Genomic DNA, 23,340 nt, shown 5'->3' with positions numbered 1-23,340 from the left:
AATCCTTTTTCGTGGCATAATCCCTTAAGTCCGAAAAAGTATAAAATAATACGAAAGGGATGACTTTTCGATCGCTTTAGCGAGCCGAAAAAGACAAGCACTCGATCTTTTTGTGGAATGATCCCTCAGGTCCAAAAATATTAAAATGTAGAGGAGGGATGGCGCTTCCCCTTACTTTAACGAGTTGGAAAGGCTAGTGGCTCGGCAATCTTTTCATATTTTACGAGTCTAAAAAGAGCTTAAAAGAAACTCATTTTTGAGGAACGAGTGATGTTTTCGGGTAGCAACTGGTTCCAGGTAAGTTTGGAACTTCTCAAACACGACAATGTAAAGAGGGTGGCTAATAGAATCACTCGTCGCAGTTGTTCCTCAAAAGGGTAAACAATCAAGTGGAAGCGTATGATCGGCCAAAAGAATGGAGGTGACAGTAAGAACACAACCAAGGCTCAAAAGGCTGATAGCAAGGCAATCACAGAGGTCGTTTACTGAAGGCGGGTTTATTTTTTAATGAGCTTGAACCTTGCGTTAACATATGCTCAGTGGCGGGTTTATTTTTTAACGAGCTTGAACCTTGCGGAAACATTGCTCACAATAGTCATTTTGAAGATGTCTCTCATTAGTAGGTTCATTTTTTAGTGAGCTTGCCCCATGCGAAACTTTGCTCATGCCAATCGTTTTAAAGATGTCTCTAATTAGTAGGTTCATTTTTTAGTGAGCTTGCCCCATGCAGAACTTTGCTCATGCCAGTCGTTTTAAAGATGTCTCTCATTAGTAGGTTCATTTTTTAGTGAGCTTGCCCCATGCGAAACTTTGCTCATGCAAGTCGTTTTAAAGATGTCTCTCATTAGTAGGTTCATTTTTTAGTGAGCTTGCCCCATGCGAAACTTTGCTCATGCCCCTTTTTATGCAGGCTAGAAATGACCAAACTACAGAGTTAACTACACTAAATGTTAAAGAACTACTGAGGTTAGGTAGGATAGTTTTGTCTTTTGCCTAGATAAAACATTTCCTTTGCTTTGCCTGCGCGCCGCCGACAAAGGTGAATGGTGGATCAGACCATCCACCTAACCTAAGCAGTTGAACTAAAAGCTAAGCTAAAACACTACGAGGTTAGAATTAAACTGGTTGCTTTTCACTTGCATAAAAAGGTTTGCATGCCCCGAGGTGTTGAGAAAATGAGAATTTCCAGGTTACCTTATGGAAGTCCCTGCATTTAAGTAGGATTGTCTCGTCTGCGGAGCAGATAAAACACTTCCTTGGCTTTGTCCATCGAAATAGACAAAGGTGAATGGTGTGAGCTTCCAATCACATAATGTGCGAGGAGATAAATGTTTCAGAAATGGTGTTTCAGCCTTTTTTTTTTCCAGCTGGGTTCGCCTGCCGAAGCAAACCAGGGTGCATGCCCCCTAAGCTTCGTTACATTCACCGGATTACTCGTAGTAATTAGGTGGATGAACTGGAGGTTGAAGAGACATTCTTGACGCAAAGAGACCATTTAGGGATGAAGTTTGACTCGTAGCTGTGTTTGAACCGGGAAATGAAAGTTGGTCGACGATTTGCACCACTTTGCCTTCATGCGAGAAACACATCACTTGAAAGAGTGTGGAAACAATAGCTCCCATGCTGTAAACGTAGTCACGCCCAAGGAGTAGATTTTTATCTAGTGGCCCTTGGACTACCATCACATTCAAGTGAACGATTTTCCTTCTCAAAGTTATAGACAACTTTGGAAGGATCCCTAATGGTCGACTTGTTCCTTTGTTGAAGCCTGAAAATTTTTGATTCTCAGGCAAAAGTGATGGCGAATCAAGCGCTTTCCAAGCATTTGAGGAAAGGATACTCACAGAAGCCCCTTCATCTATGATAGTGCCAAACATTTTCATTTTTTAAACTTGTACTATGATTCAGAATGGTATATTAGATGGAAGGCGGGGTCTCGCTAGTTGATTCCAATCGAAGGAAATGACTAGATTGCTTGGAGGGGGGACCGAATAAACGGCTGGATGAATCTCTCGAAATGGGAAAATTTCCTCCTGTTGTAAAGGAACGGGTAGATTGCCCCCATGTTCATCAGACTCCGTGTTAACAAAAAGAATTTGAATAGTGTCGTTCTCATTCTCTTTGGAAATTGTATCATCTGAAGGTGGAACTTCTGAAGGCAAGACTGGGTCAGCTGCCGTCTCGACCTGTTGACTTTGGTCCGGTATGAACTCAGAGGGTTTATCTTCAATGATAGGCATTTCGATTGACAATTGAGTTATGTCAGTCGGATTCTCAACTAGCGATGGACTTGGCAAGAGTTTCTTGTATCCAGGCGGAAGTCGTTGCGGTGAAACAGGATGATTATCCAAGACGCTCTTGGCTTTGTCCAGAAAAGGACAATGGTGAAGGGCATGATCGCCTTCATACAACCTACAAGGAAATCTAAACTTTCCTTTTTGTCCATTGACTTTGTTTTCGCTATTCGATGGTGTACTCTCAACATGATCGATAGAGGTTGATGACACCGGATGGTGCAAGCAGGGAGACCAGTCTCTCAAGATCCGCGAAATGCAAGGACAATCTCGATGAAAGTGGTTTCCTTTGCAAATTATGCATGGATATTTGGGTTTGGAAGGTTCGGTGTGTGGATTTTTGCCAGATGATGCATGGTTGCCCCCTTGCTTGACTGACTTCTTCTTCTTCTTCTCCTTCCCTTTCTTCTTCTTCTCAGTTACTTGGTTTTTAGCATCACTAGTTTCACCAAGCGAAGAGGAAGAAGGAGAGGGAGAAACAAATGAAGTAGAAGGTGAGGGGACAACTTCAGTATCATTTGGTTGCTGATTCGATTGCTGAGGAATCACGGTGTTTTGAATGACAGAGGTTGAGAATAGCCATACCGGCAGGCCAATTGTGATTCCTGGAAGGGACAATGTAGCCATATATGGAGCACCAATATCTCCCCAAGAAGAGAAAGGACTAGGATTCCCCCCAAGGGGAATTCCTTGATTGGTGGACTCCATTACCTCAACCTAAGATCAATGAAGGAACAAGGATGTTATTCCGAATTAAATAAATTTTATGACTCTTTGACACAACTTTGCTTTTTCAATTTTTAAGAGTCGAGAAAAAGCTAAAGATGACTCTAGTCGCCTTCAATTTTTAATGAGCCTGAAGTGACAAGTGCTCAGATGGACCTTTTCTTTTAAGGAGTCGAAAAGGAACGAAAGTGACTACTTTGGAAATCTAGACAGAGGGATTACCAAACCAATCGTAAAATTGCAATATACACCTTGGTGGTAAATTAAAGAGAAATTACCAAGGATTTTACGTACGACAGTCAATCTTCCTGAATGCTGTGTTCAGTGCATTGCGATCGAGAGGGCGGCAGAAACGACTTCCTAAGGATGAAGGATATCAGCGTATTGTGGTCTCCCAATATATACTCGACGGTATGGGGAGCACAAGTCCGTACTGGCACTTGTCGTATCAAAGTGAGGAATCACCCAACCTTCGACAAAAACGATAGTTACCAGGTTTTACGACACCAGAATACGTCTCTAGCCTAGACCTCTAGATGTGTTGCGTTAGGTTCCAAAGCGTTTTTATGTTCATTGAGGTTTATTTTAGAGTTGATCTTTTTAAGAAGTTTGCCTTTCAAGGTTCACCGCGTGATGTAGATGTAAAATTCCTAAATATGCAATCTAAAATGATGAGCAGTCGTTTGTTTTCTTTTAACAATGAGAATCCTAGCTACTAAGGAAAGAAGAGTAAAATTCTTTCAACAGAGAGCAGAGAGCACACACTAAGTGCACTTTTCCTAAATCATTTTCCGCATGCAGTCTAAATGCAAATGCACATGCATGTATTTGTTTTTCCGTTTCCTTAATGTGAGAATTCCAAAAAGAAAACTAAGTACAGATCTGAACTATTTTCTTCAAAGCGACACTTTAATGGTTTCTTTTGAAAACGAAAGGAAGACTAAGACGACACTTTCAAATTCAAATGGAAAACTGCTTTCGACACTTCAAATATTGATAATTCAAAACAAATACAATGGAAAAAGTACAATCGACTATCTAGAAGAGGAAGACTTTACGACACTCTTCCTTTGACTCAAAATGACAGTTATGACACTTCTTTGCATCAAAAACGATAGTTCGATTAAGCTACTTTTGACAAAGGAGGACTGTAAATGATGAAAAATACATTAAAAAAAATTCACAAATCCTGATCAATGGAGGCTGAATAATGTAAAGGAAGAAGGTTTCAACAATGGTATACTGATCATAAGCAGCAAAACTACTGAATAGAGCTGAAAACAAGGAGGAAAAAACCAAATTCTAGAGAGAGAAACAATATCATTCAGTCATCACACCTGTCCTTAAGGGAAACAGGGATGCATCTCACCTGCAACACATGGGAGGTGCGATGCATCTAGGCTGCCAGTTACAGACAGTGCGATGGACCAGGGAACGAAACTGAGCTTGGTTTTTGCTCAAAATTTGCAACTAAGTTCAGTGATTTAGGCTGAGCTATGATAGATAGTAAAAACAAAGTACAAGGGTATGATCTTATGAGGTTATTGAGCTACCACAAGGGCATTTAGGATGTTTGCAAGTTAGATGTTCAGTTCATAAACCAACCCGGAGATTGACTAACGCAACATTGATCTACTTTGCACTTGCATAGCAAGGGCACTTCGAAGGCTAGCTGGCTTATCTTCAGGCTCCGTCTGTAGTTTATAAAGCAAACAATAGTAACAAACAAACAAACTATTCACTCCCTAGTGGAGTCGCCATTTTATTTATGGGAAAACTAGTGTCTTTTTGATCTGCTAGTCCCACTAAGATGGGTAGCTATCTTAGAAACAAACAATTCAAAGCACTTCAAGATTTCCTTTATGTATGATAGATAAGAGAGAAGCAGAGAGGACCAACTTGTATCTTCCGCTTGGCTCCTTGCTTGTTTCCTCTCTCCCTTGATAGAGCTCGCCACTCTTCTCCCACTTGTCCCACTTCAGAGAATACTTGTAGAGGCAAAGCAACAAAACACCATCAAAGCATCGAGATCTATGATATCACAAACAATTCAGAATCAAAAATACATTAACCATACAATTTCATCCACAAATAACAAGATTCACAAATACATAATTATATGGAGGAAAACTCAAAGAAACTTTATTGATAGTAGAAATAGAAGAGAGGATTACAGCTCAGCTGTCTGATCCAGCATCATCCTCCCAGAATGAAAGCCCTCTTCACCTCATGAAAAGCAAGATCACCCAACAATACAATGTTTCTTCTCAAAGAGAAACCAACAACACTTCCTTACAAATTACAAAATTCCACCCTCTAGATCTCTCAGGTGAGGGATCCATTTATAGATATTTGTAGAGGGGTGAGTAAGCTTCTGTGTTTTTTATTAGTGTCATTTCACTGATAGTTTTTGGTTCCACTTGGAGATTTCATTGATCTCTTACTCATCCCTGGGCGAATTCAGAGAGGCAAGTGTCATATGAGCAATTTCTAGAAGATTCTCTGGGTTTCCACTTAGCAAATTGCCTATGCCATTTGTCTACTCTCGCCCATCGCACCCCCCAGAAGGCTCTTTCAGTATGCATCGCACCTGGCCAGTGTAGCAGCTAGTATGCATCGCACCGTAAGCATGGAGCAGTTTGTATGGTCCAGTTTTGGTCAGTTCTGAGTGGTTTTTCAGGTGGAACTTCTAGGAAATGATGTAATCAGTTGACCATGATCTTTTAGGGTACGAAACAACACTTTTAGGGGGTTTAAGAGCCCTTGGTTTATCGACATATGTGATTGGGGTTGCAGTGCCCAAATATGTCTATAACAATCCTCCAACTATGTGGCCCAAATACACTAAGGAAGTTTTCCCAAATTCACATTTAGACATCTTCAGAAATAGCTGTTCTTTTCCCAAGACATCTAACACTTTCCTCACATGCTTGACATGTTCTTCTTGTGATTTGTTGAATATAAAAATATCATCTAAATAGACAATTACAAACTCATCAAGAAAGGATCTTAAAACATCATTCATAACTCTCATGAATGTAGCTGGAGCATTGCAAAGATCGAAAGGCATAACCAACCACTCAAACAATCCCTGTTGGTTTTAAAAGCAGTCTTCCAAATATCCTCCTCAGTTATTATAACTTGATGATATACACTTCTCAAGTCTAATTTAGTGAAATATTTTGCATTCTTCATTTGATCTAGCAAATAATCTATTCTGGGCAGTGGGTATCGATTATTTATGGCAATTTTATTCAAAGCTTGATAATCTACACACATGCACCAGGTTCCATATTTATTGGGTACCAAAACAATTGGTGAACCACATGGCAAAGTAGAGGGACAAATTACTCCTTTATCTAACAATTCTTGGACTTGTTTTTTAATTTCTAAACTTTCCATAATTGACATTCGATACATACCAATGTTCGGGAGTGGACAGTCTTGCTGTAGCTATATTTCATGCTGAATTCCCCTTTTCGGTGGCAATCCTTTTGGTTCTTGGAACATGTCTCCATATTGATTGACCACATCAACCAGTTCAGCTTTCAGCTTTACATCACAGCCTGTAAAGGATTCCTGCTCCATGTCATTCTTCTGCTTGATCATAAGGAGCACAAGACTCTTGCTGGAATTGACCAGTCACTTCATTTTCCCTGTGCTTGCCAACGATAGATTAAGCTTTATGCGATGGGCTCTTACAATGTACTCCACTCTATCTTTGAATAGATGATACTTGTTCTCAAATCGATGGAAAAAAACTTTCCTATCCCGCAAATACGGGATTCCCAACACAATCCTAGGAATATCTAGTGGCACTACATCTAATTCGACTTCATCAACAAAATTGGGAGTGATTGCAAACCCGAATAAGCATTTTCGTGTGACTTGAAAATTGGCATCCTTGGTTATCCATCCCAATAGATACGGTTTGTGATGAGGCACAATTTCCATATTTAAGTTCTTGATCAAATCTGTAGAGATTAAATTTTCCTGAGATCCACTGTCAAACAACGTATCGATTTTTGTGTGTTTGGAAATAACTCATATGTGGAACAACTCAATTCGATTTTCCTCATTTGAAACGTTGTTGGAGTTATGTGTTGTGATGGTGCTTGCCACAACTTCCTCTTTGCTTGTTTTTTCCACGGCTTTTCCCTTAGTGACTGTGGTTGCAATTTTTGATTCATCACCTGAGTCGAAACCCAAGTCTTGTTGTACAACAACGTTTGTCCTCTGTTTCCCTTTATTGTTAGATTTATTTAGTCTTAATTTGGGATGAAGCTTCCAACAATGCGCTTCATCATGACCCTCCTTGGAACAATTCCTACACACGGGCTTCTCCTCTTCTTTCTTAACAGAAGCATTTTTCTTATGCTTTCCTTTAAATTCATTCCCTTTTTCACGACTTTGGAATGGATTCTTATTACCTTCTTCTTGTACATTTTCCCCTCTTACTTCGAGGTGTGTAGCTTGAACACAAACCCCATCAAGATTCGTGGGATTAAACATAAGAATGGTATGACAAAGATAACTATGCAAGCCTCCTATGTATTTTAGCAGAGTGCCTTGTGCTTGTAATTCTACTCCTAGCATAATATCTCTTCTCCTAAACTCTTGAGTATACTCGCACATTTTGACCTTTTAACTGTCTGAAATTTTGCAAATTCACACCAACTTTTTGCATATGACCTAAAGGGCAGAATTGTTTTTTTATAGCAACAATGAACTCAAACCAAGTAATAGAGATCTTACCATGTTTTTTGATCTCATCTTGAGTCCTTGATTCCCACCAAATGAGGGTTCCACCCTCCATTCTTAATGAAGCCAACTAAATTTTGATATCATCCTCTTAAAGGTTCTGAATTCTACAATACACCTCCAACTGACGAATCCAGTGATCTAGCTTCTCTGCATTCACTTCACCATTGTACATAGGCAACTCGAATTTAACATCAAACTTTAAAAAATGTGATTTACTAGTTCCTTTTGAGGAATGATGATGAGTATTAGTATGGGTTGTCGTAGTGGAAGAGGGTGAAGATGCTTGTGAAGAAGAAGATGAAGAAGATGGTGCAGATTTTCTTCCATTGCCATTAACTCCTTTTCCATTACCTCCTCCTGAAGAACCTTATCCTTTGGGAGGTTTGGAACTTTCTCATTGCAATATGCTATTCCTCTCTTCATAGAGGACCTTCAGCATCTCTATCATATCAAATAAAGCCTTTTTGAAGGTCTTCTCATCTTTGGTCATGTTTGTAGGTTCTCCTTCATGAGACATGGTCTGTGAAGACTCAATTGCAAATTCTGCAACTTGAGGATGTACTAGTGTAGAAGACTTTGGCAACCTTTCTCTTCTTCCACTTGACCTAACTTCATGGTTTCCAACCAGCTTCCCGTCTCCTCTTTTGAGTTTTAACCTTGTAAGCATGACATAAACTTGAAAATAATTAAATCCTTATTTTCACAAGCAAATATAGAAAGAAAAAATCAGTGCTTTGATACCAACTTGATCTGAAATGGAGCAGATTAGTAATGCTATGATAATTCCCCATTCAGAATAAAACCCATGATGCTTATCATTTGCTTATCAAGTGCTTAAGGATTCAATACTTTTGCTTAATTAACTAATTCTCATGAGAGTTTCTTATGTAAATGTTATAAATAATTTAACATAAAACATATGTTGAACAACAACAATATAATAGCAAAGAACATAAAAATACAACACACAAAAAGCGCATGACAAAGGATTTCACCCCTCCTGGGCTACGTCTCCTTGGTCTAGCTTCCAATGGTTTGGGCCTCTCTATAATGCTCAAAATTACAGGAAAAGTGTATTTACAATGGTCAGATGCCTCTGAAACATGTCTCAATGCGTTCATAATATGAAAAAATGCTATCTAGCCTCTTTTTGCATCCCATTTGGATAAGAACTAAAGAAGTTATGACTTCTCCTAGTTCTCCCACTATTTGTTCCACAAATTGCTCCAAAGCTGACAGAAATCCTCATTTCTGCTCCAAAATCCACTAACAGAGCGAACATTTTGTCGCACTGCAGGCCATAACCCGTCGTTCGTATTGCAAATCGGAATCGATGAAGTTCAGCGGGTTGAATTTCATGTTAAGACGACATAACACTACGATTACGATATCGGTATACCAGACGAGAGTTTTCACCGGAATTTATAAACACCTCACGTCTGTGTACTTTATCACATTCTTAGTTTGGCAGATAACCAACGACATTTTTAAGCGGACTTGTTCTTCCTGCAACATGTGATTTACAATCTACGAGTTATCGCATTGCAACCTAGTAACTGCCGGGGGCCGATTTTGACATGTTCTCCCCTCGCCGATTTGTGATTGCGATTTGCGATGGCCTTATCACATCGAAACCTTGAACCTGTCGGGGCTGATTTGTGATGCCTTTCCACTTGTGGCTTATGATTTGTGAGGGCCAATGGTGGGCTGCCACTTGGCTCCTCCTTATTCGCTGAAGGACTTGCCACGTCATCCAATTTTGCCATGTAGACAAGTCAAACTTGAACTTTGACTTGCTCTAACTTCTGCATACAAAGTCGGATTTGAGTGTCGTTCACACCGTTGGATTCAGAATGATGAGCTCTTAGATCTGAAGCTAAACTTATCAAGATTCTAACAGAATGATATGCTTGAGAAGCAAATCCAACAAATTGAGGATGACTAGTGCACCACCAAGGCTTTGCTCCGCGAACTGAAACCACCAGCACAGATCCATTTCGAGAATTTGCAGCAACTCAACACAAAGGCAGATACTCAATGTAATTCTATCCTGAATGCATGACCCAACCAATCAACAACTAAACTTACCACAAAATTTATTGAGCAAGCTATCACTCTAATAGATCCCTAGCGGTCGACCCTTGGTGAATATACCTAATTCAAGACCATAGCCATCCAATCTATCCCATAGTTGGGTCCTTCGTTTGAAGGAGAACCTGTGGCATATGTAGGAACAATTCAAGAATAAGCAAAACTAGCAAGAGCCCTACAACAACAACAAGAAACAACAACAACATCTAAGGATTGACTCAGGACGAGTCAATCGATTGTGGTTGGGGTTTGTTGGGTCCTTAATTTTTAGGGGATAGAGTTTTTGACACATTTTGACCAAGTCTGACCGAAGGGAAGTTGTGGAGGAAACAAATAAGGGAAAGAGAGAAAATACACCAAAATCTGTCAGATACTAAAGTTGGCAAGCAGAAAATAAGGGGACATGCAAGCGCAACTGAGTCGCAAAGGCTGTCAATGAGAGATGGAGCAGTTGCATTCGAGCCACAAATGCAACCAAGGAGTAAAGTGCGTGGCATTCGAGGAAGATATTGGTAGTTCAGGTGACCGAATTTTATAAAAGCTAAAGGAAAAGACAACAATAATTAGGCAAAGCTCATATGGTAAGATTTTTTCGCTGAGTTTATTGGACTTAGCCTTGTTCTATGTTTATATAATTAAGATTTTTTCGTTGAGTCTATTGGACTTAGCCTTGTTCTATGTTTATATAATTTTGAGCTACTGTGTATGCTTATTCTTCTACTCCTATCTAAAGGGACATAGCACTAGAATGTAATGATGCTTTAAGTTAACGGGAAGAGTTGCAAGATTTATCTATGGTTCTGAATGTGTTAGTTTGCATGGACCTCTTTAAATTTTTTCTTATGAATGAATGTAGATGTATTTTTTTTCTTTGGATTATTTTCAAGTTACACTTTGTGATGGTTATATGTTAGATGCCATGATTTCTAGAGTAGACATGAATGATAATATTTGCACAAATCTCATTGATTCTTGGTCCTAATCCCTATCCTACTAAGGTCGTGACCTGTCTAGCGTGACACGCCTTACCTCTCTCGAGTAAGGTGAAAATTATTGAATTGAGCATTCTCTGATCCATATCAATTTTTGAGACAGGTTTTCAGTGATAATTAATTTTGATGTGATTATTGCCGAAAACCTGTCTAAAAAATAAGGTGAAAATGTTGGCATTACACTAGACGACAACGGATCCTTTATTGTTCCCTGTGTCTGAACCTAGGGTCTCTATATTTTACAATTTTTGCCAATGGTGAGGTAGGTACTTCCATTCCTTGGAAGCATCTCATGTTCCCATGCTGACGAACAATCATCCTTCAAGACTGTTCTCCAACAATAATCTTATGTTTCATTATCCATCGTAGAAGCATAACTTGTGGTATGAACAACACTCTTTCTTGGAAGAGTCTCTGGCATTAGAAGCCTCATGCTTCTTCTTTCCAGCATAGGCCTTTATGCCATTCCATGGTTCCTCCTTGTCAACTATGAAAGTATCCTTTTTTCCTTCTGATGATGCACTCTTCTTGGGTTGCAGATTCTACCTCTGAACCCACATACTCGCTCTCGAAATCGACTCCCTCTAAGTCTTAGAAACCTTCTTCTTTCCTTGGTGAATAGGCTTTCCCTTTAGCTTATACACCATTATCCTCAACTCCAAGAACCACCCTTGAATAATAGATAGAGCCACGAGGCCTGAGCATCATCTTTCCATCTTAGAATATCACCTCAAACCCCTTAGCCTCAATCACTGAGATAGAGAACATGTTGCACCTAAGTTGCAGTACCCAAAGTACATCCTAGACTCGCAACAACCCTTTTGACTCCATCTTAAATGGTATAATCCCTACTCTAGCTTCCTTCTAACTCTTATCACCATTCTTCACGCGTAGATCAGTGTTCCATTCTATCACAGTGTCAAATACTTCTCGTGACCCTGCCATATGCTTTGACGCTCCGTTATATATGAAACATGCACCCTTATGAATTGTTCTCCCTTAGAAGAGAGAGATCATAGAAAACTCCTCCTCAATATTTCTTGTGAAATTATCCTATTTGGTTGTAGCTAAAGCTTCCATTGTCATCTCTTGATTCTTCTCATTCCCTCCTTTCTTCCTCTATGGAAACTTACTTGCATAAAGTCCAAACTCGCCACATGTAAAGCATTTCACTTTACTTAGATCCTTCTTCTTCTTGCCATTGTCGAACTTCCCTTTACCCTCCTTCAACTTACTAGCAATGGTCATATTCTCTTCATCAGAATTCGTCTTTGGAAGATTCTCATCCTAAAGTTCCTCCTGGATATAACCTGTTCCACTTTGGAAGCTTCTCTTGAGAGAGTATTCCTTTCTTAAATGGCTTCCATTCTTCAGAGAATCCCTTCAAGTCAATTCTCACTAATTCAATTTTTGGAATATTATCACCAATGGTAGTAAGTTTGTCACAAACTTGTTGAACCCTTGTAAGATACAAAGTCACATTCTCTCCATCTATCATCTTGGTGGCCCACACTTCTCCCTTAATAACATATTCTGATTCTCATTATTGTTTTGGAGCAAATCTTGAAGAGCCTTCCCCATCTCATATGCAGTGGTCTTCTCAGAAAGATGAGGTATCAATTTATCCTTAACTCCATCATGAATGTTCAACTTGGACTTCCCATGTGACTTTTCTTGCTTTTCCAAATCATCTGGATTTGTTGGTTTGGAAATACTCTTTTCAGAAAATTCCCATATTTCATTCACCAATAATACTAGTCGATTCTTTCTTTCCATGGACAGTAGTTGGAAAACTCATCCAACTTGTCCTCATACCTCAAGCCAACAATCATCTTTGACATGTTGTTTGTCCTTTAAAAATAAGTCAACCAACTTCCTCTTAAGTTTCTCTCTATGCACACTTTGATCCACCTGCCCTTCAAAGTAGCTCTAATACCATGTTGAAAATCCCTTGCACTATGTTATCACTCCAAAATTTCTAAGGGTTGTTCAATGTGTTAAAAAGAAATATCAGAGGTAACTACAAACCTACTTTGGAGCTTAGGATCTAGCCTTCCTAAACTCAGAGTGGGCTCTTTCTATGTGTTTTAACTTTGTTTACTTAATGGATTTTTGGCTAGCTAGGTTTGCTTTATTTGGTTTGATTTTGATTTGTTGGTGTTATAGACATATTTGGGCACTGCAGCCCCAATCACATATGTCCATAAACCAAGGGCTTCTAAACCCCTAAAAGTGTTGTTTCATACCCTAAAGGAACAAGGTCAGCTGATTACATCATCTCCCAGAAGTTCTCCATGAAAAACTACTTAGAACGGGTCAAAACTGGACCATACAGACTGCTCCATGCATAGGGTGCAATGCATCTCACCTATTACACACGGGGGGTGCGATGCATACTGGAAAGCCCTTCTGTAGGGTGCGATGAACGAGAGCAGAGAAATTGCAGAAGCAGTGTGCTAGGTGGAAACCCAGAGAATCTTCTAGAAACTGCTCATATGACACTTGCCTCTCTGAGTTCGCCCAAGGATGAGTAAGAGATCTAAAATCTCCAAGTGGAACCAAGAACTATCAGTGAAATGAAACTAATCAAAATCCCAGAAGCTGACTCACTCTCCTGAAAAAATCTATATATGGATCCCTCATCCAAGAGATCCAAGGGCTGGAATTTTGTAATTTGCAAGGAAGTGCTATTGGTTTCTCTTTGAAGACATTGTTGGGTGATCTTGCTTTGTATGAGGTGAAGAGGGTTTTCATGCTGGGAGGATGATGCTGGATCAAACAGCCTGGTTGTAATCCTCTCTTCTACTACTATCAATAAAGCTATTTGAGTTTTCCTCCATATGCTTGTATATCTCTGAATCTTGTTTGTATATGCATCTATATGGTTAATGTACATCTGATCCTACATTATTTATGGTTATAGATCTTTATGCTTTGATGGTATTTTGCTACCTTGACTCTACAGGTGTTCTTTGAAGCGAGACAAGCGAGAAAGGAGCGACAAAAGCTTCATCAAAGGAGAGAGGAAACAAGCAAGGAGACTAGCGAAAGACTGAGGTTGGTACTCTCTGCTTCTCTCTCATCTATCTCTCATAAAGGAAAACACAAGTAACTTTGATCTGTTTGTTTCTAAGATAGCTACCTGTCTTAGTGGGACTAACAGCTCTGAATGGACACTAGTTTTCCTGATAACAAAATGGAGACTCCGCTGGGGAGTGAATAGTTTGTTTGTTTTGTTACTGTTGTTTGCTTTATAAATCACAGATGGAGCCTGAAGTCAAGCCAGCTAGCCTTCGAACTGCTTTTGCTATGCAACTGCAAAGTAGATCAATGCTGCTTCAGTCAATCTCTGGTTTGGTCTATAAACTGAACATCTAGCTTGCAAACATCCTAAGTGCCCTGATGGTAGCTCAAATAACCTCATTATATTAGCCCCTATACTTTGTGTTTACTGCCTATCACTAGCTCAGCCTAAACCCCTGAACTTAGTTGCAAACCGTGAGCAAAAACCAAGCTCAGTCTCGTCCCTAGACCATCGCACTGTCTCTTCTTGGTAGTATGGATGCATTGCACCTCCCATATGTTGTAGGTGAGATGCATCCCTGTTTCCCTGTGTTATAGGTGCGATGATCAGATAACACTGTTTCTGCCTCCAGATTTTGGTTTTTTCCTCATTGTCTTCAGTTTTATTCAGTGGTTTTGCTGTCTATGATCAATATATCTTTGTTGAAACCATCTTCCTTTGCATTATTCAGCCTCCATCGATAAATAATTGTGAATGTTTTTTTAATGTATTTTTCGTCATTTACAGTTCTCTTGTGCAAACAGTAGCTTAATTGAACTGTTGTCTTTTGATTTGAAAGTGTCGCAAGTGTCGTTTTCAGTCAAGAAAAAGAGTATTACAAAGCATTCCTCTTTTAGATAGTCGATTACACTTTTGCCATTGTATTTGATTTGAATCATTAGTATTTCAAGTGTCAAAAGCAGTTTAAATTCAAAATCGCAAAGTGTCGTCTTGACCCTACTTTCGTTTTTTGAAAAGAAAATTGTTAGTACTGTCGCTTTGAAAGAGAATAGTTCAGATCTATACTTTGTTTTCTTTTTGTCATTCTCACATTAAGGAAACTGAAAAACAATACATGCATGTGCATTTGCATTAAGACTGCATGCTGAAGTTGATTTAGGAAAAGTGCATCTAGTGTGTGCTCTCTGCTCTATGTTGAAAGAATTTCATCTCTCTTTCCTTAGTAGCTAGGATTTTCATTGCAAAAAGAAAGTAAACGACTGTTTATCATCTTAGATTGCATATTTAGGAATTGTATATCTACATCACGCGGTGAACCTTAAAGGCAAACTTCTTAAGAAAGATCAACTGTAAAATAAACTTCAATGAACATAAAAACGCTTTGGAACCTAACGCACAACATTTAGAAGTCTAGGCTAGAGACGTATTCCGGCGTCGTAAAGCCTGGTAACTATCGCTTTCATCGTAGGTTGGGTGATTCCTCCTCTTTGAGACGTACCGTTGAGTATATATTGGGAGACCACAATAGACTACATCCTTTATCCTTAGGAAGCCGTGTCTGCCACCCTATCGATCGCAATGCACTGAACACAGCATTCGGGAAGATTGACTGCCGTACTGTAAAAAGTATTCTGCAGTTTTGTGATTGGTTTGGTAATCCCTCTATCTAGATTTCTAAAGCAGTCACTTTCGTTCCTTTTCAGACTTCTTAAAAGAAAAGGTCCATTTGAGCACTTGTCACTTCATTCTCATTAAAAATCGAAGGCAACTAGAGTCATCTTCAGCTTTTTCTCGACTCTTAAAAATTGAAAAAGCAAGTTGTGTCAAAGCGTCATAAAATTTATTTTAATCGAAATAATGTCACTGTTCCCTCGTTGGTATTTAGGTTGAGAAATGGAGTCTACCAATCAAGGATTTCCCCTTGAGGGAAATCCTAGTCCCCTCTCCTCTTGGGGGGATGTTGGTGCTCCACACATGGCCACATTGTCCCTTCCTGGACTCACAATTGGCCTGCCCGTATGGCTTTTCTCGACCTCTATCATTCAAAACACTGCAATTCCTTAGCAATCCAATCAACAACCAGATGAAGCTGCTCCCCAACCTTCCACTTCGTTTGTTTCTCCCTCTCCTTCTTCCTCTTCGCTTGGTGAAGCTAGTAACACTAAAAACCAAGTAACTGAGAAGAAGAAGAAAGGGAAGGAGAAGAAGAAGAAGAAGCCAATGGTGAAAGGGGGCAACCATGCATCGTCTGGTGAAAATCCACGCACTGCACCTTCCAAACCTAAATCTCCATGTGTCATTTGCAAGGGAGACCACTATTATCGAGATTGTCCTTGCATCCCATGGATCTTGAGGGACTGGTCTCCTCGCTTGCACAACCCGGTGTCCTCAACCGCTGACGATCATGTTGAAAGCACACCGTCAACTAGTGAAAACGAAGTCAATGGACAAAAAGTAAGATCCAAATTTCCTTGTAGATTGTGTGAAGGCGATCATGCCATCCACCATTGTCCCTTCCTAGACGAGGCTAAAAGAGTCTTGGATAACCATCCTGCTTCACCGCTATGGCTTCCTCCTGGATACAAGAAACTCTTGCCGAGTCCATAGCTAGTTGAAAATCTGACTAACACACCTTTGTGGTTAGTCGAAGCATCTATCATTGAAGATAAACCCTCTGAGTCCACATCGGACCATAGTCAACAGGTCAAGACGGTAGTCGACCCAATCTTATCTTCAGAAGGTCTACTTCAGATGATACAGTCACCAAAGAGAATGAGGACGACACCATTCAAATTCTCTTCATAAACACAGACTCCGATGAACATGGGGGCAATCTACCCATTCCTTTACCACAGGAAGGAAGTTCGTCAGAGGTTTACCTAACCATTTATTTGGTCCCACCTCCAAGCAACCTAGTTGTTTCCTTCGACTGGAATCTACTAGGCAGACCCTGTCTACCATCTAATGTACCATTCCGAATCATAGTACAAGCTTACAGAATGGTCATGGTCGATATTATCATAGATGAAGGGGCTTCTATGAGTATCCTTTCCTCAACTACTTGGAAAGCGCTTGGTTCGCCATCACTTCTGCCTGAGATGCGAAATATGATAGGCTTCGACAAAGGAACCAGTTGATCGTTAGGGATCCTTCCAAATTTTCCTATAACTTTGAGAAGGAAAATTGTTTATCTGAATGTGATGGTAGTCCAGGGACCTTTAGATTACAACCTACTCCTTGGGTGTGACTACATTTATAGCATGGGAGCTAATGTTTCCTCACTCTTTCAAGTGATGTGTTTTCCGCATGAAGGCAGAGTGGTCCAACTGGTAGACCAGCTTTCATTCCCCGGTTCACACATAGCTAATAGTCAAGTTCCATCCCTATCTGGTCTTTTTGCGCAAGGAATGTCTCATCAATCTCCAATCCGTCCACCTGATGAGCGCGAGTGATTCGGTGATTGTGACTGAAACCCAGGAGGCATGCACCCTGGTCTGCTTCGGCAGGAAAACCCCAGTTATAAGGTAGGTTTCCGCGTAGGAATATGACTAGTCTGACACACCCGTCTGTTTAGGAAAATGGGATTAGACTAGAATAAGATTCCTCTGTCAGAAGGTATGCCTTTCCCGACAGAGCCAAGGAAGTGTTTTGTCTACAAATTGAATGGTAACCTGGAAACTCTACTTCGTTATACCTGGGGGCATGCAAACCTTTTTGCATGCAAGTGAAAAGCGACCATTTATTTTCTTAGTTTGTAGGTTCTTAACCCTTTAAACTCGTAGGATTGGTCGTTCCTAGCTTGCATAATGAAAGGATCCAGAGCAAAGTTTCGAATGGGGCATGTTGGTATCATCCTGAGACCCTTTTTCCTTCCCCAAAACATATCATTTCTCCATACATTTTCATCATATTTCCCTCAAAATCCTTGAATATTGATTATTAATTGTTCTATAGCTATTAAATTGCATAGAAATTAATTTAGGGGTTTTATGTTCCAGAATTAGAGGTTTTTGATGACATGACTACAGGAAGTACCCACAACCTGTAATGAGTTTACCGTTTGACATGTGGCGCAGCGGATGAGCGAGAACGAAAAGCATGGGCGAAAATTGGAATGTCCAAGGATGGACAAACACCTATCTCCCACCCAAATCGAGCCTCCTATGCATGCGGTCAACTTCAGTCAAAGCAGGGTACTCTGGCGCATAAAAGCAGCAACAACATCATTCTATTTTCATTTTGATTTTTGTTCTTTTTGAAACTTATGGTATGGAAACATTTTGAAAAAGCTATGTAATAAACGCGGCAACAGCACTATGTACATTCACTGCATCGATGACATGGCTGTATGTACGCATGTGTAAATACAGTTAGTTCAATGTTTTGAAGGTTAATCAGTTGTTGAAACATTTGCTCGGAACAGAGTTTTAGTTAATACACAAAACCATTTACAGTCACAACGTGTGTATACTCTTTTGCATTGGTTGATTGCTGAACGGTGGTAGTCAGTATACCCTTAGGCGCGGACAGGCCCTGCGTTCTTCGTTTGGTATACTGCTCTTCGTTTTGTTACATTTCAGTCCTTATATATTTGCACAGCGTTGTATTAGATTCGATTTGTATGTTTGCACAACGTTGTATTGAATCCGATTTATGTATCACACAGGTTGCATCATAGTTTCGATTTACTTAACTGTTGATTCACATAGCATACGGGTTGTAGTCATATAAGCTTTCGATTCCTTTATGTTTTGAGTTTCATTACATGTATATGGTGTGCGCATCTGAAGGGTTTATTGTTATGTTGAATGGTCCGCATTAAGATCTGGAACGAGAATCTTGTAAGGGATTTGGTCCTTGTGCGACTTATAGATGCATGCTCATAAACTCTGTTTCAGTTTATAGATCATTTATGCTCTTTTTATATAGTTTAATAGTGTAAATATCTTGCATGCTGTGTGTGTTTACCAAGCAAAGGTTTTCTGAGTGATACCTCTGTAAGGAGGTTAGAATCATTGCCACAGTCATACACAGGACTTAGATTCATGGGTTGCTTTGATAGATGCATTTCATAACCAGCATTGTAGTCAAGTACATCAGTAGGGCAATCTAGGTGTGTGAAGGATAGGCTGCATATCACGGTCTTCCGTAAAGAAGCCTTGCAATTTACCTCATAATCACCTGGGCGGTAATTCTTTATGTCTATATATTTTAGACCACGCCTCTAAGCTTACGCACCTCGGTCGATATTAAATATAGAGTCTAGTCTAGTACCCTAGCTAGAACCACTACAGGACAAGCTCCCTAAAAAATGAATCTATCGATGAGACATCCTTATTATACGTCTGGCATGAGCAGTTTTATGCAATGTTCAAGATCTTTAAAAAATAAACCTCGCCACGAGCAGTTTTATACAAAGTTCAAGCTCATTAAAAAATTAACCTCGCCACGAGCAGTTTTACGTAAAGTTCAAGCTCGTTAAAAAAATAAACCTCGCCATGAGCAGTTTTACGCGAAGTTCAAGCTCGTAAAAAAATAAACCTAGCAATGAGCAAGTGTTCCCATAGAGTTTAAGCTCATTAAAAAATGAACCCCACCTCCGGTAAATAACCATTTTGATTGCATGACTATTAGCTTTTGAACCTTGGTCGTGTTCTTACGATCACCTCCACTCTTTTTTTAGCTGATCATACGCCTCCATTTGATTATTTACCCTTTTGAGGAACAACTGCAACAAGTGATTTTATTAGCCACCCTTTTTTCCACTGCCGTGATTAAAAAGTTCCAAACCTTAATTGGAACTAGTTGCTATCCAAAAACATCACTTGTTCCTCAAAAAATGAGTCTCCTTTAAGCTCTTTTCATCTCACTCGTAAAATATGAAAATATTGCCGAGCAATTGGCCTCTCCAGCTCATTAAAGTGACCGGAAGTGCTATCCCTCCTCTAGATTTTAATCTTTTTGGACCTGAGGGATTATTACACAAAAAGATAGAGCACTTGTCTTGTTCGACTCGTTCAAATTATCGAAAAGTCATCCCTTTCGTATTATTTTACACTTTTTCGGACTTAAGGGATTACATTACGAAAAAGGACCACTGGAGTTGCCTTTACGTCCCTTTTTAGACTCTCTAAAATTGAAAAGGATCGAGTTATCTTTGTCGTTAAACTTGTTAAAACAATAGCGACAAACTTGTCCATGCAAAGAAGTGCGAGTTTCATTGTTGCTAAGCTCATTAAAATATAGTGATGGGTTTGCCCAAAGGGCAAATTATAGAACACGCATATGTTATCCTTCTCAAGCTTGACAAAAATAAAGAGGTGCTGGTGAGCAATGACTTGGGAAAAAGGGAAGAAAACTTGAATAACTTCATTGGTAGCAGGTCGCTCTTGAACATGACACTTTCACTCCGTCACCATGATTGAGTCGGGTTGGGTTATTCCATTCACCAGTCATATCACCATTGTTGCACCGTACCATCCACCTTGGGGTTAATGCTACCAATCCATTTCAGTGTTGCCAATATGTTGAAGAGAAGTCGCCCAGAGAATTCACCAACCTAGCCAACGTCTCATCCGCTGCATTACCTTCACTCTTCATTTTTCATGACCGCCACCCTGAACCTTGTATCTTCAGATCATTTTCACCTCTACAAAATCATTTCCTCCATTCCGTGTCGTAGATGTGGGATTCATTAAGGCCCTCCTATAATGGGCCGCTTCTTGTCGACATCAGCTCATTATGCAAGAAGTTGATTTAGGGACAACCCTTTCAGTACTTTGAAGCTTGCATGCCTCAATGGCAAGTTTCTCACTTTCGGCGACAGGTTTACATCAATGGCCTTTGACCGAAAGATTTTACGTGGTGTTCGACATCAACTCATGTATTCACACCATGTGAATTGTACTGCAGTACCTTGAGGGTCATTATCATTATCGGTGATTCCTCTCGCGCCTGTTAACAGCTTACATCATTGGCTGGTAATCAGGTGATGTCTTTCCATGTTCGACATCAGAACATCTTTTCACATGGATCGACTTGTACTTCGGGCAAAGATTGAACGAGTTTGAAGACCCCGGATCTAGTTTCATCCATCCGAGCTGCGATATATTCAGGAAAATAAAGACATCAAATGTACATCACAGCTGCACAGATAATCATCCAAACTAAAGGATGATGGCTCTACCAGAATCATCAGTCTGCCACACAGACGATTGTCTGTCTTATGTACATGAGTATGAATTTATAAAGCTGAGCATGGGAATGCCCGCCTCAGCTAGATCATGAAAATATTATGAAGATAATGTATTGTATTGTATCTTATTACAAGTCACCTTCCAGTTCGAAAAACCTCGGATCCTCATTATAAAGCATTTCACCCGACATCAAAAGGATTTATGACCTCATGCTTTAGGGGCAACTGTTATAGACATATTTGGGCTTTGCAACCCCAATCATGTATGTCCATAAACCGAGGGCTTCTAAGCCTCTAAAAGTGTTGTTTCATACCCTAAAGGAACAAGGTCAGCTGATTACATCATCTCCCAGAAGTTCTCCATGAAAAACTACTCAGAACTGGTCAAAATTGGACCATACAGACTGCTCCATGCATAGGGTGCGATGCATCCCACCTATTACACACGGGGGCTGCGATGCATACTGGAAATCCCTTCTGTAGGGTGTGATGAACGAGAGCAGATAAATGGCAGAAGCAGTGTGCTAGGTGGAAACCCAGAGAATCTTCTAGAAACTGCTCATATGACACTTGCCTCTCTGAGTTCGCCCAAGGATGAGTAAGAGATCTAAAATCTCCAAGTGGAACCAAGAACTATAAGTGAAATGACACTAATCAAAATCCCAGAAGCTGACTCACTCTCTTGAAAACATCTATATATGGATCCCTCATCCAAGAGATCCAGGGGCTGGAATTTTGTAATTTTCAAGGAAGTGCTGTTGGTTTCTCTTTGAAGACATTGTTGGGTGATCTTTCTTTGTATGAGGTGAAGAGGGCTTTCATGCTTAGACAGCCTGGTTGTAATCCTCTCTTCTACTACTTTTATCAATAAAGCTATTTGAGTTTTCCTCCATATGCTTGTATATCTTTGAATCTTGTTTGTATATGCATCTATATGGTTAATGTACATCTGATCCTACATTATTTATGGTTATAGATCTCTATGCTTAGATGGTATTTTGCTGCCTTGACTCTATAGGTGTTCTTTGAAGCGGGACAAGCGAGAAAGGAGTGGCAAAGGCTTCATCAAAGGAGAGAGGAAACAAGCAAGAAGACTAACGAAAGATCGAGGTTGGTACTCTCTGCTTCTCTCTTATCTATCTCTCATAAAGGAAAACACAAGTAACCTTAATCTGTTTGTTTCTAAGATAGCTACCCGTCTTAGTGGGACTAGCAGCTCTGAATGGGTACTAGTTTTCCCAATAACAGTTGGTGGAATTACTGATTTAGATGGATAGGTGCTTGTCTATTTTGAATTGGGCTATGGAGTCAATATATCAAGAAAACAAAACATAAACCAATTATAAAAGCAGTGTTACAGGGCAAGGTAACTGAGCAACAATAGATCTTTAGGGCTAAGATGGTGAAATGAGTTTCAATCGGGATCAAGGAGCAGTTAAGGATTCCTTAAACCGGATAATGAAGGAAGGTGAAAGAGGTCAATCGGGATTAGAGGGAAATTAAGGATCCTTTAAACTAGATATCAGAAGAAAACATAAAAATGAATAACAGTTCAGAATAGAGTGCACTTAAACAAATTCTGCAATAACATCCCTGTTATACCATTCAAATTTAAAAAAAACATTCAAGTTTATGGAATAACTTAGAAAAGAACACGAACAATTGAAATATACTTCACTGAAGTGGCTCAACACATGAATCCTGTGTAGAAATTCTGCAGATTCTCTACAAATCTCGCTCTGAGACTTATGTAGAAAATCTGACTATAGATTAACCTGATAATGCAATATAACTAAAGCAAAATACTATAATCTACTTCTACTACCAATTTTCTTTGTGGAAGCTTAAAGATTGAGGAGGATTGAGCTGAACACATATAACCAGAAGAAGAAGAATCAATGCACATGAAACACAGAAAATACTCAAGGGAAAGCCTCAGCTAAAAACCCCACTATCTGTATTATCATACAAGGTGGAAATACATCTAAATTATACAAAGCCTTAGCTCTCTCAGCTAGCCAGCTCTCAGTACAATCCTCCTGGATGCTCACAAGCAGTCAAAGCTTCTCACAAACCTTCTCCTCTGCCCTCCAAGCTCCTATTTCCTTGCACTATTTCTCCTATGTGATCCTCCTGTTACCAAGTGGAAAAATGTCAACCAAGTGGAACACTGATCTCTCACACTGATCTCACATCCTGTCAGAACTGCACAATCCTCAAGGAACCTTACCTTGACTGCATGCAAGAGTTTCC

This window comes from Pinus tabuliformis, chromosome 2_1 (genome assembly GCF_031772625.1).
Source record: "Pinus tabuliformis cultivar Carrire ecotype Pingquan chromosome 2_1, CPIR1, whole genome shotgun sequence".
NCBI classification, from domain to species: domain Eukaryota; kingdom Viridiplantae; phylum Streptophyta; class Pinopsida; order Pinales; family Pinaceae; genus Pinus; species Pinus tabuliformis.
Note: the sequence above shows the minus strand (reverse complement) of the source record.